This window comes from Netta rufina (genome assembly GCF_964035555.1).
Source record: "Netta rufina genome assembly, chromosome: 1".
In the NCBI taxonomy this organism is placed as follows: Eukaryota; Metazoa; Chordata; class Aves; order Anseriformes; family Anatidae; genus Netta; species Netta rufina.
Window position 1 is genome coordinate 69,978,294 of NC_140123.1, and position 17,360 is coordinate 69,995,653.

Sequence of the window (17,360 nt, forward strand, 5' to 3'; positions counted from 1 at the left end):
GCCAATGTCCTGTCTTGTTGTCACTGGTCTCCTTCCCATCCCTCACACCAGCCTCCCATCCCACCCAGCTAAATGGTTCTGTGCCCACATCAGATACTTCTCTTTTCAGCCCTCATCCAGAACAGCCCCACCATGAAGTCTAAACACAACATTGTTCATGAAGTCTGAAGTTTAAGACATATATTTATGGATGATGTAGTTGATGCAGGTATTCTATTCTTGATGTTTCCGTATCTTCTGTTTCAAGGTACATGAAAGATAAAAAGGTCATCCAAGACAGCCAGCATGGCTTCACCAAGAACAAATCATGACTGACCAGTCTGGTGGCTTTCTACAACAGAGTGACTGCATCACTGGACAAGGGAAGACCGAATGATGTCATCTACCTGGAATCCTGTAAGGCCTTTGACACAGAAGAAGATGTTCAGCCTACAGAAAAGAAGGCTCCAGGGTGACCTCATTGTGGCCTTTAAGGACTTAAAGGGGATTTATAAAAAAGATGGAGAGTGACTCTTTGCTCAATCAAATAATGACAGGACAAAGGGGAATAGTTTTATATTAAAAAAGTATAAATTTAAATTTATATTAAAATAGATGTTAGAAGGAAATTCTTCACTTAGAGGGTGGTGAGACACTGGAACAGGTTTCCCAGAGAAGCTGTAGATGACCCATCCCTGGAGGTGTTCAAGACCAGGTTACGTGAGGCCCTGGGCAACCTGATCTGGTGGATGGCAACCCTGCCTATGGCAGGGGGGTTAGAGCCAGGTGATGTTTAATGTCCCTTCCAACCCAAGACAATGATTCATTCCATGATTCATTCAGATAGCATTTCAGCTTTGCAGAGCACCACTTTCTCATGTTCCCACAGCTTAGGCAAGCCAAGGGCAAGCCGAATACCTGCTCTTAGAAACTCAGTTAATCATCTCCTGTATTTCTGCTTTCTAAATATCTGTTAATTCTTTAATTTGAACCTAAACTGAAAGGACCAAAAGACTGGCTCTGCTTTCTTTTCCCTATATGAAGCTACAGCGGCAGGTTCTTGCCAGACACATCAGCCAAGAGCAGTCCTCTTTTTAAAAGCAACTTTTTCTGCACACAGTCACTTGCCTGAGTTTAATGCTGAAGACGGAGACAAACACTTTTTAAAACACTTCCCATACTTACTGCCTTCTGTTTGGACCAAGGAGGGGAAGCAGAAAAGCATTAGCATGCTGTAGGATGCTAATCTTAAACTACATTGCAGGTTTTCCTCTTTCTTCCTTCATAAATGAGGTTGGTTTCCCAGAGATGCCTGCAGCTTCTCTGATAAAGAAAGTCATGTATTTAATTTATTGTGTAGTATACATTAACTTTGAACAAATGCCTCATCTTTACTGGCAATAGATAAAATCAGATATCTTTATTGCTTCTGTTTATAAGGGTTCCTCTTCTCAGCTGAAAGAAGCATACTGCTCCAATGAGCATTTTTTTTTCTCATTATGTTAATTGTCTGCCAAATAGCAACTGCTTGTTGATGGGCAATTTAGGTGTAGGAAAAATCTTTATTTAGATGTAGGAAAGTCTCAAAGTAGGAGGATAGTACATAACTATCCAAATACTTTAGCTAAATAGAAGACTTCTGAAATAGCTGGCATCAACATTTTTAGCTGTTAACAGGAATTCAGTAGGTTGAAAAATCTGTCCAGCAATAAATTTCTTCTATAAACCAAAAAGCAATCTTTCAAAGAGCTGTTGTGGAATTGAAAAAAGTTATGTCTGATCACATTTTTCTGATGTTCTGGGAAATTACAGCATACACCTACAGAAAACCATACAAAATATATGCATCCTCATTACACACGACTTCAACAAAACTGGGTAAGTTAAGCACTAGTTTTTTTGTTTTGTTTTGTTTTGTTTGTTTTTATTTTAATTTAATGTATACATTAATTAATTAACAAACAAAAGAATAGGACTAAGCAGCAAAATCTCTCGGCTCTTTCTAATCAGTCTCCGGTTGCATGGTGCCAATTGCATGGTGTTAGTTGCAATCTGCCACTGACAGATGCAAGCAGGTTTGGAAGCTTTTACTTAACCTAGAGGCAGTGACAGTGTCTGGATAATTCTGATGTTATCCTGAGAGGATTAGGATACAAACACAAATTTAAACTCTTCTCCAATGCATATCTGAAGATGATGTACATTTGCAGGGATCTGGCTGACACAGAACTAATTTGGCCTATGTTTTTTATTTGAACATATGTGGTTTCTAAAAGGAAATGTATTGTAGGCAGAGATGAAAGCAATTCAGTGCCTCTGATCTCTGGGATGTCATTTCCAAATGAGATCACCTTAACTGCACATTTTCCTTTTCTAGCACCCATCTGGGGATATGTAGAGAACTACAAACATGCTCTTTTATTTTCATAGTTTTAAAAAATTAGACCAGATACTCATTCATTTCTTTTTCTTCTACATATAATGAATGTCACAGAAGCAATCTGGGGCTTTGTTGTTCTGAGGCTAATATAATTTCCTGAGAAGTTAAATTAATGGTACTTTCTGAAGACAGAAAAAAAGATACCACCAAAAAGCTTCCCTGTTTCCTCCTCAAATTCTCAAAAAATATAAAATACATTTGGAAGACTTTTGAATTTCCTTTACTGTCACCAGAGAAAAGTAGCAATGCAAGGAAACTATTCTTCAAGCAGTAAGAGCATACTGCTTTTCAGAGGTCAAATGTAAAAGATTTGTATTTGTATACACAGTACATCATGAAATCCTTACACAGTGAAAGCAGTGAATCCGAGATCAAGTTTTTCTACATCAGAAAAGTCAAAAAACCTACTGCTGCTCTTATTAGAGAAGACAAAATTGTAGTTTTCTATTTCAATTTACATTTGTAGGTGCATTTTAATGAGAAATATCCCATTAAGATCCACCTTTAAAAAGGCAAACTGAGAATGTAAATATCATCTCTGATGCTATATTAGAATTTCAGTAAATATCTTATTTGTTAAGTGTTTGACTTCCTACAACAAGTAAATGTAATGTGATAGATTTTCATACATCTGATCTTCCCAGATTATCAAGGGGGAAGGGAGAAATGTACTTTTAAAAAGAAGATAAAAAATAAATAAATAAAATAAAGATATGGTATTAAGCATCTTTGGTGGAGCATTGTTACTTCCCTCTCAGTTATAGAAATTAATATTTACTACTTATAGACATATTGCACAATAAAATTCTTAATTAATACTAAGCATTTCCAGCCTTCCAGATCATGGATAAAAGTCTTAGAAAACAGGGAGTTTACTAGAATGACAGTTTTTCTCAATGATGAACTTACAGACCCACATGGTTTTCAATTTTATTTTTAATAATTTACTCATTTTCCAGATAAAAGAAAGAGAGAGCATTTATTAGAAGCATTTGCTATAGAATACAGATTTTCTAAAAAGAAATGTATGAGCGCACAGTATCTAACCTACATACTGTGCCTCCAAGTTGAATCATTATCTACCACTAGCCATTGGGCTAAAAAAAAAATAAAAAATTCCTAAATATTTGTAGAAACACGAATAATAGCTTGAGTGTAAGGAGCTGTTTACTGAGCTTTGAAAATGCTCTGGTTTTACCAGTGTGTATTCTGCCTTCAAATGTTATTTCTGTATGTTGGGCGCAGATACTGCTTTTATAGTTCCTCAGAGGACTGTGAGTACAGAATGCCAAACTGAAAATGAGAGAGGATTTGGGGCCTAGGCCCAAATGGTCTTAAATGAATTATGAAAGCAACTACTTTATTTCCTTCCTCAGCACTCATGCTTTATTTCCAGATGACATAAACTGTTATTTTTACATCTCAGTGTAAGGTTCTTTTCATAACTTTTGAATTGCTTGTCCTTGGAGTCTACTGCAATTTTTAATAATAATTTACACTAAAAATGTGTTATATTGCCTCTCTACAACACTCTTGTGGCTATCCAGATTTCATACATTATGCCATGGAAACACACTGAATGAGATGTGTAAAAATAACAACATTTAAAAAAAAAAAAACTTTTTTTTTTTTCCTTTTATTCTTCTTCAAGTTGCCACAGGTCTGGCATTGAGTTTCTTTCTGCAATGCTGAAAATTGAAAAAATGAAAACCAAGATTCAGGGGCTTTGAGACCAACACCAAGTATCAGGAAAGTTAGCAACATCTCTTCCAAGGACACAGGAAGAGATTCACATGGAGGACCTTTTGATTTGTGCAGGTTACCTTTGAATTTACAAGGACATTATTACACCTGCTAAGAGTCTGCTGAGGTTGATAGGCTCCTGTTCAGATAGAAGACTTCATGCTTATACATCATTTGCAGAATTACATTAGTACTGTCATTCTGAGCCTGTAGGACAGTGTGGGAGGAATATTTCTGCTGGTATACTGAGATTAAAACATGACTAGAAAACACTTACTAAATTTCACTATTGTAATGCTGATTTTTAGAGAGTTTGCCTTTAAACCAGTTAGCTATTCTAATGAAAATTTTGCCTCCTAGCATTGCCCAAAGACAAAATCTACCCTTTCAAAGAAGTAAAATTTGCAGAGGAGTGAAGGAGTTTTATGTAAAGGGTGGTGCAGTAGTAGGAACATATTCATCATAGGTTATGTGATAAAAGTTTGTCAGCACACCTCAAAGGAGCACCAGAGGAAAGCCAACATCACACCCTGCCCCAGGTGTTTCTAGGCTCATCAAAGGCACTGTTAGCCCATCAAATACCTATCTTCACAAGCCCAGAGAAGCACAGGGACACAAAAGCAAACCCAAATTAAAGACTTACTTGGAGGAAGGGACAACTTGTCTGGGTTCTTCTCAGGGCTGTCCCAGAACAGCTTCAGCCCCATGACCCAGACATGAAACCCATCAAGATGAATCAAGTCTGAAGAATGTTTTGGGCCAAGAAGTTGTCTAGGTGCATGGGACACCTTACAGAGGAAGAGCATCTGGGGATTGCACAAAGCTGACTATGGGATGTTAAGGAAGGATGCTTTATGGGATGTGTTAGGGAAGGAACCAACTGGAAGGGATCCGTGGCCTCAGGGACTCATATGTTCAGGGGCCAACAACTGGGGAGACTGGGATCCAGGGATAGATACTGGGCAGAGTGAGTGTTTGAGCCCAGCTGCTGGAGGGATCCACACTATAATTGTCTACATATGTATATTATGTATGTTCACACCAGTGGATCTCCATCCTGCTCAGCTGGGGTAGAGACAGAACAAGACCATCAGTGCTGTTTGTGTGTATGTGAGTGCTCTCTCTGTCTGTGATCTGTGTGGCCAGACATGTATACAGGCATATATGCACATACATATGCAAATAAGTATGTATGTGGTATATATATGTGCTCTATGAAACTACTGAAAATTCATTTTCAGCTCCACTACTGATTGGACCTGGGGCATAGAGCTACTACAGCTTCACCTCTCTCAGGCTGTCAGATTCGGTGTGTTATAGTTGTTTGTGTGTGTGTGTGTTTTCTTTTTCCTATTATTTATGTACCATTGAATACAGGCATAAAAATCAAGCCCATTCTCCCTTAATTACTAGCCAGACAAAAATTAGACTAATTAAAAAATGGAAATTAAAACTTAATTTTCAATTGTGTTTTTTCAAAACACAAAAAATTGGAAAAATCCAATGATTTTTCTTTCTGTGGATAGCATCAGATGAAACTTTTACAGTTCATATGTGAAAATTAAATGTTATACTAGTAAAAGGAAATTTGCTGAAGGACACAATCAGTCTTTATAAAAAAAAACATACCCAGAACCTCTGTAATACATGCCAGGGCTGCTTGCAGCCTCAGTGCATCTCTCCCCTCCCTGGGTTTGTCTGCTACCAGGTGACTGGTGGCATCACAAAAGTCAGCTCACCTTCAAAACTCCCTGTGTAACCAGCGTGATTTCTCAAATCTTTTTCAGCTCAAGTCCTCGTGTAGTGTGTGCCAACAAGTGTCCAAAGGAAAGATTTTCCCTGTTTCATCCCAGCAGCATTTAATGGTTGCATTCCAGGTGCCCATAAAGTCTTTGCCAAAGGTAAAAGAGAATAGAAGCAAGTGGGAGACACCAACTTCTGTTGGTGGTAGTTGAGGGGAGTCTGTATTAGCAAAGCATTATCCCAACATTCTAAATTATCACTTGAGAAACTAAAAAATTATTCAAAATTCTCTATTCAAGAGTTAGCAAAAGAAAAAGAAAACTTGCATGGGGCTTCTTCTCCATCACAGGAGCAACGTGGACATACTGAAAAGAGCCCAACATAGGGCCACAAAGATTTTTTAGGGACTGGAACCCTTCTCCTATGAGCAGGCTGAGAGAGCTGAGTTTGTTCAGCCTGGAGAAGAGGAGGTTCAGGGGGATCTCACCAATGCCTATAAACAACTGAAGGGAAGGTGCAACGAAGAAATACCCAGGCTCTTTTCAGTGGTTCCTAGTGCCTGGACAAGAGGCACTGGGCACAAACAATCATCCAGGAGGCTCCCTCTGAGCACCAGGCAGCACTTCTGTGCTCTGCGGGTGAGGAGCCCTGCACAGGCTGCCCAGAGGGGCTGTGGGGTCTCCTCCTTGGAGGCCTTCCAAAGCCGCCTGGAGATGGGCCCAGGCAGCCTGAGGTGGGTGGTCCTGCTGGAGCAGGGCTTGAAACAGGTGGGCTCCGGAATTCCCTTCCAATCTCAACCATTCTGGAATTCTGGGATTCTCATTCACCCATATAAGAGCACCGTAGGAATTAGTAGTATAACTCCAATTTTACAGGTGCAGAAAGTGAGGTAAACAGTCATTAGGTAGTTTCCTTGTAACTACAAGAAGACAAAAGCAAGAGGAACAAAAGGAAATCCCACCCATATTATTAATCACAGATAATTGCACAAAGACCTAAGATTCATTTCTAATGCAAAATATATTTTTAATTATTTTGATTCAGGCCAAAACCAGATACTACCTGATTAAATGAATTATTTCAGTGCTTTGCATTCTTAACCACTGTTTGTGTCTTTTGACATTTTGGATGGAAATGAAGGTTTTTAACAATGAAGGAGTTTTATGAAAATTCCTTTTAAAATGTTTTAATTAATGTGGGGTCATTTTGCAATGAGATACCATACAATATGATGTAGCATGGTAGGTGACGCGCCAATATATGGGAAAAAAATTAAGGGAAAACAGTATTTAATTATATTAATCTCCTAAATATAATCATTGCATTGCTGAGAATTTAAAATATGTGCTATTCCAATGAAGACAATAAAATTACATTTATGCACAGCTGACAGTATGCACAAATGGCTATGTGAAGATTAAAGATGCCTGAGTCAGGAGAAGCATGCAAAAGGCAATTCCCTCATACTTTTTTTTTTTTCCTTTTGAAAGCAGTTGGTTCAAATTTTCCATAAATCCAGGCACAGTTCTTGCTTAGATTCTGCCTGATACTCCATTTTGTTGAGTCTTTGAGTCATTAAAAATAGATAAAACAAAACTCACTGCCTTTTCAGAATGCCTTTCCTTGAAATGCAGGATATGAGGAGTCTTGTTTGTCCATGGAGCTGAACAGCATGTTATAGCTGTATGCCTAAAATTTTGAAATTGATGTTTTGATACTGCTATAACATGCAGGTGGATAGCGGGATGATAGCCCAGTGGAGTATCAGAATACATTTCAGATCTTAATGTACTCCTTGTCATTTGGACAATTCTTTAACTAATTCAGTGATCTTGCAACATTTTCAAAATCTTTACTGAGTCTGGCTCTGCTTTTAACTGTCTGCTAGTGTGACAGGATCTGTTATTTCATCAGCAATAGTGCATGTCATTTTCCAGAAGTCTGAGAAATATCACTTGTCATTTCAAAAGCTGTGATTTGCAGCATGAGCTTGTCTCCATAATTTTTCAGCAACTTTGAAATATCAACATCATAATCTGCTCAGATTTAAAGGCAGCTGAATAAATGGGCAAATAATCTTTCTAGTTATTTTCATTATATCTATTATGATGGCCTTGTACTAAAACCCTGTTCAGCAAGATCACAGAACCATAAAATCATAGAATCATATAGTGGTTTGGGTTGGAGGGAACCTTAAATATCATCTAATTGATGATCTGGCCATGGGCAGGAACACCTCTCACCAAACCGGGTTGTCCAAAGCCCCATCCATCCCGGCCTTAAACACTTCCAAGTGTGGGGCATCCACAGCTTCTCTGAGAAACCTGTTCTAGGGCCTCATCAACCTCTGCATAAACAATTCATTCCTATTATCTAATATAAATCTACCCTTTTTTAGTTTAAAACCAGTAATCCTTGTCCTGGGGAGTCCCTTCCCAACATTTCTGTAGGCCCCCTTTAGGTACTGGAAGGCCACTGTAAGGTCTCCCTGAAGCCTTCTCTTCTCCAGGCTAAACCCCAACTCCCTCAGCCTGTCTTTACATGAGAGGTGCTTCAGCCCCTTGAGCATCTATGTGGCCCTCCTCTGGACTTGTTCTAATACATCCATGTTCTTCTTGTGCTGGGTGCCCCAGAGCTGAACGCAGTGCTCCAGGTGGGGTCTCACAAGGGCAGAGCAGGGGGGGGAGAATCACCTCTCTCAACCTACTGGCCACGCTGCTTTTGATGCAGCCCAGGATATGGTTGGCTTACAAGTTCTCAATCCATTCTCTACCCAACCTGTAATTGTGTTCGGGATTGCCCCAGCACAGGTGCACTTGGCCTTTTTGAATGTCACGAGTTTCACACAAGCCCACTTCTCAAGCCTTTCTGGGTCCCTCTGGATGGCATCTCTCCAGTGTGTCAACCACACCACACAGCTTGGTATCACTGGCAAACTTGCTGAAGGTGCGCTCAATCCCATTGTCCACATCACTAACAAAGTTGTTAAACAGCACCAGTCCCAATACTGACCCCTGCAGAACACCACTTATTACTGATCTCCACTTGTAAATTGAGTTGACCACAACTCCTTGAGTGCAACCTTCAAGGAATAAATTATTTTCTTACTTAGCATTTTTAACAGGTTCAGGCTTCTTTCGTCATGAGGTTACTGGAAATTTGAAGATCTGTTTGTTTAGATTTTGAGTGTTAGTTCCTGTCTCAAGAATTTTTTATTTTTCATTTTTCATATATGCCCAGCTAGACACAGCTTGTCCCTAAATGTGGTATGGTACTAAAACAGCTCATTGTCACTGATACCAGAATGATGGAACCACTGAAACTGCTGAACCTGGATGAACAGAAGGGACATATCCACTTCCCAAAGTGATTTACATGGAAAGGAATGGCATGCTTGGTGAAACGGTGGGAGGCAGAAAAGTTAACTTACTTGCTGGGAAACAACAACAACAAAATCTGTTTATTATTATTGTTGTTGTTGTTGTTATTTTCCTTCAACCTCTCTTCCCCCCCCCCTCCCCCACCCTTCCTTTTCTTTTTTCTTTCCCAGATCTTTTTAGAACATACAAATAAGGAATAGTCTAGACTGAATCACTGGGAAGAGATGAAGCAGCATAAGCATAATGCAGTGATTATTCAGGATAACCTTTGTTTTCACTATTCTCCTAGGTGAATCCTCTGTCAAAAGATGCTCTAACAAAGAAATGGTTGAAGTTTGACTAACAGGCATGACAGGCAAGTCAGAGACATCCCAGGCTTCAGGTATGCAACAGTGCCTTGTTTCTCTTCTCTTCATGAAAGAACAAACCACAGTCAGATGGGGGTGGAAGGAAGGAATAACTTAGAAAAGTCAGTGGGGAGACCTAGAGTCAGTCTCAGAGAAATGGCAAGGCAATCTCAGATGGTCTCAGATAGGAGAGCACTGCCACACAGAGTGATGAAAACAAGTAGCAAGATTTATGGAAGAAGGGAAGAAACAGTTAGCTATGCTTCAGAAAGACCTGTGAAAAATAGAGAGAGAATACAGAACAGAGACAAATGAGACTCTTGGGGAGTAAATTTGCAGCAAGGTAGGGAAGTAAGCAGGTTCCCTGGCAGACCAGTCTTCAGCTCTGTCAGTGGCAGCCTGGAGCCGATCGTTCCTGTGGGTGCCCCACAGGGCATCATCTCTTCCACCAGAGTTAGAAAGCTTAAAAAGTGGGTCCTTTTCATATCTCCCCTCCTGTTTCACAGAGTTAGTAAAAAGAGGGAGGGAGGCTGTGGTTCTGCTACACAGAGTCCTTCCCTTGCATCAATTTTCCTGTTACTGCAGAGGTGATGGTGCTGTATTATCTACAAAACACTGCTCATGCATGTGCTAAAAGGCCACTTTTATTGTGCTCATATGTGTCTTGTGCTTATAACTGCCTCTTTTTCCTTGATTTCTTAAACTGTTTAAGTTTCTTCTACAGTTTTGGTAAGGCCTTTAAAAGACCTAAATGTTGATGTCACAAGATTACCCAGCTATTTGACCAAAGGAAATCAGATGATGTAAACTTTCTGGATTTCAATAAAGTTTCTGATACTGTCTCTCACGGTATCCTTCTGGACAAAATGACCAGAATACAGTTAGATAAAAGCATAATAAGGTGAAGATTGTCTGAGGTGTCAGGGCAAGATATATGAGGAGCAGCTGAGATCCCTTGTTTTGTTCAGCTCAAGGAAGAGGAGACTGAGGAGAAGTGTCATCATGGTCTACAGCTTCCTGACAAGGGAGAGCGGAGGGGCAAGTGCTGATCTCTGCTTTCTGGTGACCAGTGATAGGACCCGAGGGAACAGCTTGAAGCTGTGACATGGGACAGTTAGAATGGATACCAGGAAATGGTTCTTCACCAAGAGGGTGGTTGAGCACTAGGACAGGCTCCCCAGGGAAGTGGTCATGGCACCAAGCCTTCAGGAATTCAAAAAGTGTTTGGACAACGCTCTCAAATACATGGTCTGAATTTTTGGGTGGTTCTGTGTGGACCCAGGAATTGGACTCGATGATCCTTGTGGGTTCCTTTCAACTAGGATATTCTATGATTCTATGATCACCCATGTGAATAATAGATTTCTCCGGCTAAAGGGAGTTGAATAAGGGGACATAGCTGCTAATTATACTAACAAGTAAAGAGAAGAAATCCATTAGTCCTTGAAAAATTGTACACATGATGGAAAAAGGCAAAAAGTCAGATTTTTTCTTTGCAGTCCACCATTAAAATATTTCAGCTACAGATTGTGCTTGATCTCCAGCTGCTCTCTTGACATGTCATGGAACAGTTACTTGTAATTCATCTGTCCTTAGAGGCAATCATGATTTTTTCCTAAAAAACATAGGCCTCCCTTGTCTGAATGTCCCTATGGCATTATCCACTGTATGACAGGTCTGCAATTATCATTTTTGCAAATTATTATTTAAAAAGCTCCAGCTTGCTCCTGAAGCTCTTAAAGGGTATGAATTATAGGACCTGCAGCAAGAGTGAGCCAAAGAACATTTCTGTCAATATGCAGACAATTGTGAATCATGTTTCAGCTCACTGAAAATGCTCAGACATTGCACCGCAGTCCAAAGATGTGTTTCTTTCTTGATTTACAAATTCCTACTAGGAAATTTCCTACCAGGAAATGATTTGTCTTCTCCAACCAGTTTTGCCTTTAAAATTATAACCTGACAATAACCTAGAAGAAATCAGGACAACAGAATACAAAGAAATACTTATGACTTTCATTTTTTCTTGTGAGGGATACAGAAAGACAAAGGATAATGGCTACAATCCATGAAAACTTAGTTCAAGGGAGATGTTGTAAAAGAAGAAGAGATTCTCTTTGAGAAGAGAAAGTGAAAACTAACTTTCAGGTACGGAGTATATTTATAATATTATATTCACTCTGTATTATATATTTATAATATAATATCCAATCTAGGACACAGCTCTGCTGCTAATATTTAGAATTCTCCCAGGACGGCTTATGTTGTGCAGAAAACTGCCAAGGTAAAAAAGCAATTACTTGGCATGAAGAGATATAGAAAACAAGGAGAATATTGAAGAATAGTAATATCAACAAAGGCTTGTTGCAATAAAAATTGAGCACAAATTCTTGAAGACTTTGAGAAGAGGTAGAAGAGTCATCAAAGAGCAAACAGCACTTGAAGCTGCCTGGATTCAGAAGACTGGGTTGCCCATCACTTTTCTGTTCTTTTCCTTCCATATACTAGGCTTATCAATCACACTGTTGACACAAAGACCAAAGAGTGTCCCCTTAGTAAATTCACATTTGCTGTTGCTGAAAGAAAGGTAGCTGCACCCATCAGAAGCTCAAGAACTCAGATGTCCAAAGGCCTTGGTCCTCGAGAACGCATCTAGGATTACTCCAAAGAGGCAGTTGAAAGCTTTATAGGTGGGTTTACAGAAGACCCCATAAACCTTTTTGCTTTTATCCCAAAATGATTCCCTAAAACTTAGCTTAAAATAAGGATGGAACTGTGTGTAACTAAAACATGCAGAAGGAAAAATGACTTCCTTCTGTAATGCCCAGTTACACAAAGAAGATGAATAACCAAGGAGCACTCAGGCAGATACACGGCTGTAAAGCAGGAGCTGAAAAGATCTATTGACCCCATCTGACACGCTTTGCAAAGCACGACTCCAGCTGAGCAGAGTGGTGCCATTCAAAGGCAGCTGATAAGAGGTAGCACAGTGTCCTGAGGGGACCACACTTTGTGAACACAGACAGTGATTATGCTGAAATAATTAACACCTCTAATCAAGCAGAGAAGATGCAAGGTTCAAAACACTGATTTTGTTCCTTTTATTTAAGAGTAAGAAGCTGTTCTTTTATCCTAAACACTGTATCAGCCCTATGTTCACACTGCTACAAGTTGCAAAGCTCTTAGTTTCTACAATCCTCTCTGAACACACCAAACTGTGCACAGCGTGAGCTGATAAAGCTTGACTTGAACATTTTTTTCTGAATGCAAATTGCTGTAGGCTTTAAAGGATTCCAGATCTCCCTGGGGTAGGTACAAACTATTTTTAAAATGGATTTGATATGAAGTCTGTTTTAAAAGTCAATTTGAAACAGAATATGTCTGTGTGCTAATGGGAGTAAATGGGATTGTGAAACATATGCTGCAGGCCTTTTTTCTTCTTCTTTATGTGAAGAATGCCAGAGAGTAAGCACACAAATAATAAAAGTAAAAACAAAAAATACCTACTGCATGTTCCAGTCAATCTCCATTCAGATACAAGTGTATTGACATCCGGACAGAGACATGACAGGAAGCTGTCTGTTACAGAAATGGTTGCTGAACTGCACACTAGCAACAGCCAGTGCAGGTCATTGGGAAACATGGAGACAGAGAGGGTTCCTGCATGCCAAGGTTACAAAAACTACTTTGTATACAGATATACACATATATATATACATACATACATACGAGTATGCACACACTTATTTTTGTCAAGATTTCCTGATATATTCCCATCCTGATATGCCTCTTCTCTCCTTCACCTGAGGTCCCAGAGGGCACGTAGCATGCCCTAAGGCACACAGGTGCCTCTGGCAGTAAGGTATGACAGTGCAATAGGGATTTTTCTCATCCCAAAGGGAGGCAGCAACTGTCTGAAGGAACCCACTATATACAGAGGAGAAGAGCGCTAGGCCACCAGAGTGTCAATGCTAGGAGATGTTGTAGCAGTATCAATTTGCAAGATAAATATTTGGAAAAACATGAAAACAAAAAGAAAACATATCCATACAGTTTTTCAATCTAGTGGCAGAACTTCCATTATTTTTAATGGAAACATAGAATTACTACTTTTTAAAAAAGCAACGTCTAAAGTTTTCTCCCACTTACTCTCTCAGCACAGTGGTAGAGGCAAGAGCAGCACCTTACCTGTATGAACCCTCTGCCCTTCTACAGGAACTAGGATGCATGGAGGTTGTAGTTATAGTAGATGGCTGCTTCCACCTCTGATACTGTGCATGCATCCTTTCTCTGCCATCATCTGCAATAGTTGCAGTCTGCCAAACTCAATTGTCTCAAAAAAAAAAAAAAAATAGAAAAAATAATCAGACAGGAAAAGGGCACTCAAATATCTTTGAGAATTTAATTGTCCCATTTGCTCTGAGTCACTTATCTCTACCTGTACTCAACAGTTTGTTCTTTATCCTTTACACCACTTCTGCTACAGAACAATAGACTAAAATGAGTATTTCAGTCATGTTTTACAAAACTATGCAAAGAATTCAGTCCACTTTGGTAATCCCTGTGACAACACATATATATACATACATGTATACATATATATACAGACACAGACAAACATTTTATATATATAAAATTAAATGTTTTAAATATCTACAATACTCATAGACCGAAAACTTATCTCTGTCCTCAGTGCTAGATTCTCATGACTGGAAGCCCTGCAACTCCTTAAACACTTCCCAGCTTTGGCTGGAAAATTCCTGGAGAACCTATTTTGTCTTGCTTATACATGTATTTCCTTTAGAAGTTCCTGTTGTATAGAAACTGGCATCTATTCCCCAGTCTAAACAATCATTGCAGCATAGGCTTTGATGATTATGGACCTGAATGTCATCCAGGTCTTTCACTAAAACATCAGAAGTGATCAGAGCTATAACTCTTGTGGTAGCAGAGACAGAATTTAAATGATATCAGGAGCATTTAAGTAAACATCCAGAGTCAACTTCCCTAATAATTTAAACCAAAACTTCAGTGCTAAAACTTTAATGTCACAGTGCCTGAACAAGTCTGAGGTCCACCACAAAGCATCACTGGAAAGGCAGTATAAAAGGCAATCAAAATTTCTCCACTCTGCAGCATAAGAGTCACTCGAGACTGGCAGCACCCCAAAATGTAGTCTAGTACCACGAGTTACCTATCCCTGTCAATAAAGGAGAATTATTAAAGAATCTAATCCCATCGGAACAGCCAGGTGGTTAGGAAATTGTGTGGTAAAACAGAAAAACATCCCTGTAGGCAAAGCTGTCAAGGTTACAAAAATCTGAAAGTAAAATGGGTATAAATAATTATCTGGAACCAATGAGGCAAAAAAGAAAGACAAATACTGTCAAGAGAGAATAAGACACAAATTTAAAATCCAAGCTACAGCAAGCGAGACATGAAAGCAACCATTGCTATAAAGTAAAAGATAAGAGGAACTGTGATGAGGTGATTCTGTTCCAGTAGAAGAATGGCAACTTAAAGACTATTAATCAAACTCAGAATATTCATAAATTGCTAGTTAAACTAACTTTATCTCTCAAGTGTTCCCGTTTTCCATTTTGAACACAACTAAAGATGAATATGTAGATTAATCTAATCCTGGAATTATTTTTCGTTGTAACTGCTGAATATTTGTACACAAATACCAAATTGCTGACATGCACCCTACAATTTTAATTTAATAATGAGAATCCATTTATGTCTCTTTGGACTTTATTAGCCAGTGTTTATCTCAGGAAATGTTAGAGAAAATTAAGCTTCATGATTTATGTGTCTAAGAAAAAGTGTTTTACTGGAAGAAAAGTGGAAACATTTGAAAGGGTTGCACTCTGACACCAAGAGCTGCACATAAATATTTCCAAAGGGATTGCAAGAACCACCAAGGTGAGGTTACTAGTGCTCCACATGCGTATTTTTCCTGGCTTACAAAACCCTTGCTGCAGCACAAGCCTTTGGGACTGTGGTTAACCACTACCTGACACATCTCCCAGGCTGACCTTTTCTTCCTCTGTCCTTCCTGCCCCATTAGGCTAAAGAAATATTCTCTCCCTCCCTTGCCAGAACAAATACTACTCAATCAAGATAAATTTCCATGCTCACCTTTTTTTTCCTCTTCTCCTCTACCTGCTGTGAAGTCTTTTGCCTAACTCATGGATCCTTCTGCAGGTCCCAGCCAGTTGGTTCCGACAATCCTCTTGGCCAGCATCAGGCTCCTTCCAGCCCCACTTCAAGGATGTCCATTGGGCCTGAACCACTGAACAAGTAATGTCCTGCCCACCAGAAGACTCCAAGTGCTCACTTGCTGACCATCACATCCCCATGGCTGCTGATGTCCACAGGGGCTACCTTCTCCCTGTCCCCTCTCAACAGTTGCTGTCCACATGCTGGAAAGATTAAAAGCCCCCGGCCAGCTGGGCATCAAACAGTACACTTATCTTCATTGCTATACTCAAAACTGCCTGCACTGATAACTCTGAAAAAGAGATACTTATGGGGATCTGGGGACCATCCATTCAGATGAAATTCAGGAGTAACAGCAAATGAAGCAGAAAAAAGCTCTTCTTCCTTGCTGAGACCTCCCACATGTCACAGGCAAACAATGAGCATTTTCTCCTTCCTGTACATCTGCAAGACGTTGCTAAAGGGTTTTGACTTCTGAGAAGAACCAAGTTTGGAGGTGTAAGAAGATAATGGAGGTTACAGAGGTATTTCTCATCTCCCCAGGAACACCAGCCCTACCAAGAGAGAGCAAGTCTTGCTCTCAGCTGGTTTGGTCAGTGCAACAACGTACCTCAGTGGTGCTTGTGTTGGCTTCAACTCTGAGGCACAGAACCCATTCAGATCAACCTCTCTTACAGTGTGATGCACTACATTGCAACTGTGCATGTAGGTATATGCATACAGATCCATTAGGTTGTTATGATGGGAATGTTTAAGAGATGGACAAATTAGGCCAGGGTTAAACTTTAAAACAAACCTTTACCAAGTTTGCTTACAACATGTTCCTGCTAATGCTATTTTGCCTAAAACTTGGCAATCTATGTTCCTGTTTACATGTTTTCCCAAGTCTCCTACCTGTGGCTACACAAATCTTTTGTTGTTTCTTTGGTCACACTTGCAAACCTTTGTAAAATGCTTAAGCAATGCGATACAATGTTAAATGCCTCCACAGTGTTACAAAATGCTTATTTGCTGTTGCAGGTGGCACTGTTTTAGTGCACTTATAATTGGGCTCAAAGGAAGCTAGTACTAATTATATTCGAAGTGGTGCATTTATAATTTACGGATGTCTCAGATCTCTTTTTGGGGCTGCAGTTGTATTGTTTGAATATTCTCAAAACCTTTTTTTTCCTGACAGGTCTTTGATTTTGTGCTATTGTGATGCACAAAAGCTCTTTTATTTAAAGCATCATTAGGATCATTTCTGGCTTAAAAGTACTGCAACATGTGTTGTTTACACCATATATACCCTGCCACAAACAGATTTTATGGGTTTTTTTAAGCCCCTCTTTGGAGGAAGGTGGCAGTCATATGAAAATAGTAGTGTGAGGAACACTTTCATAGAGAGGATTCTGATCTATGCTGCTATAAACACACCTGCCACCACTCACCAGACCAAATGTGGCATCCTGGCTAGTAAGCTGTAACAGACTCATTTTCCTATCTGGGATTTCTTATACAGAACCA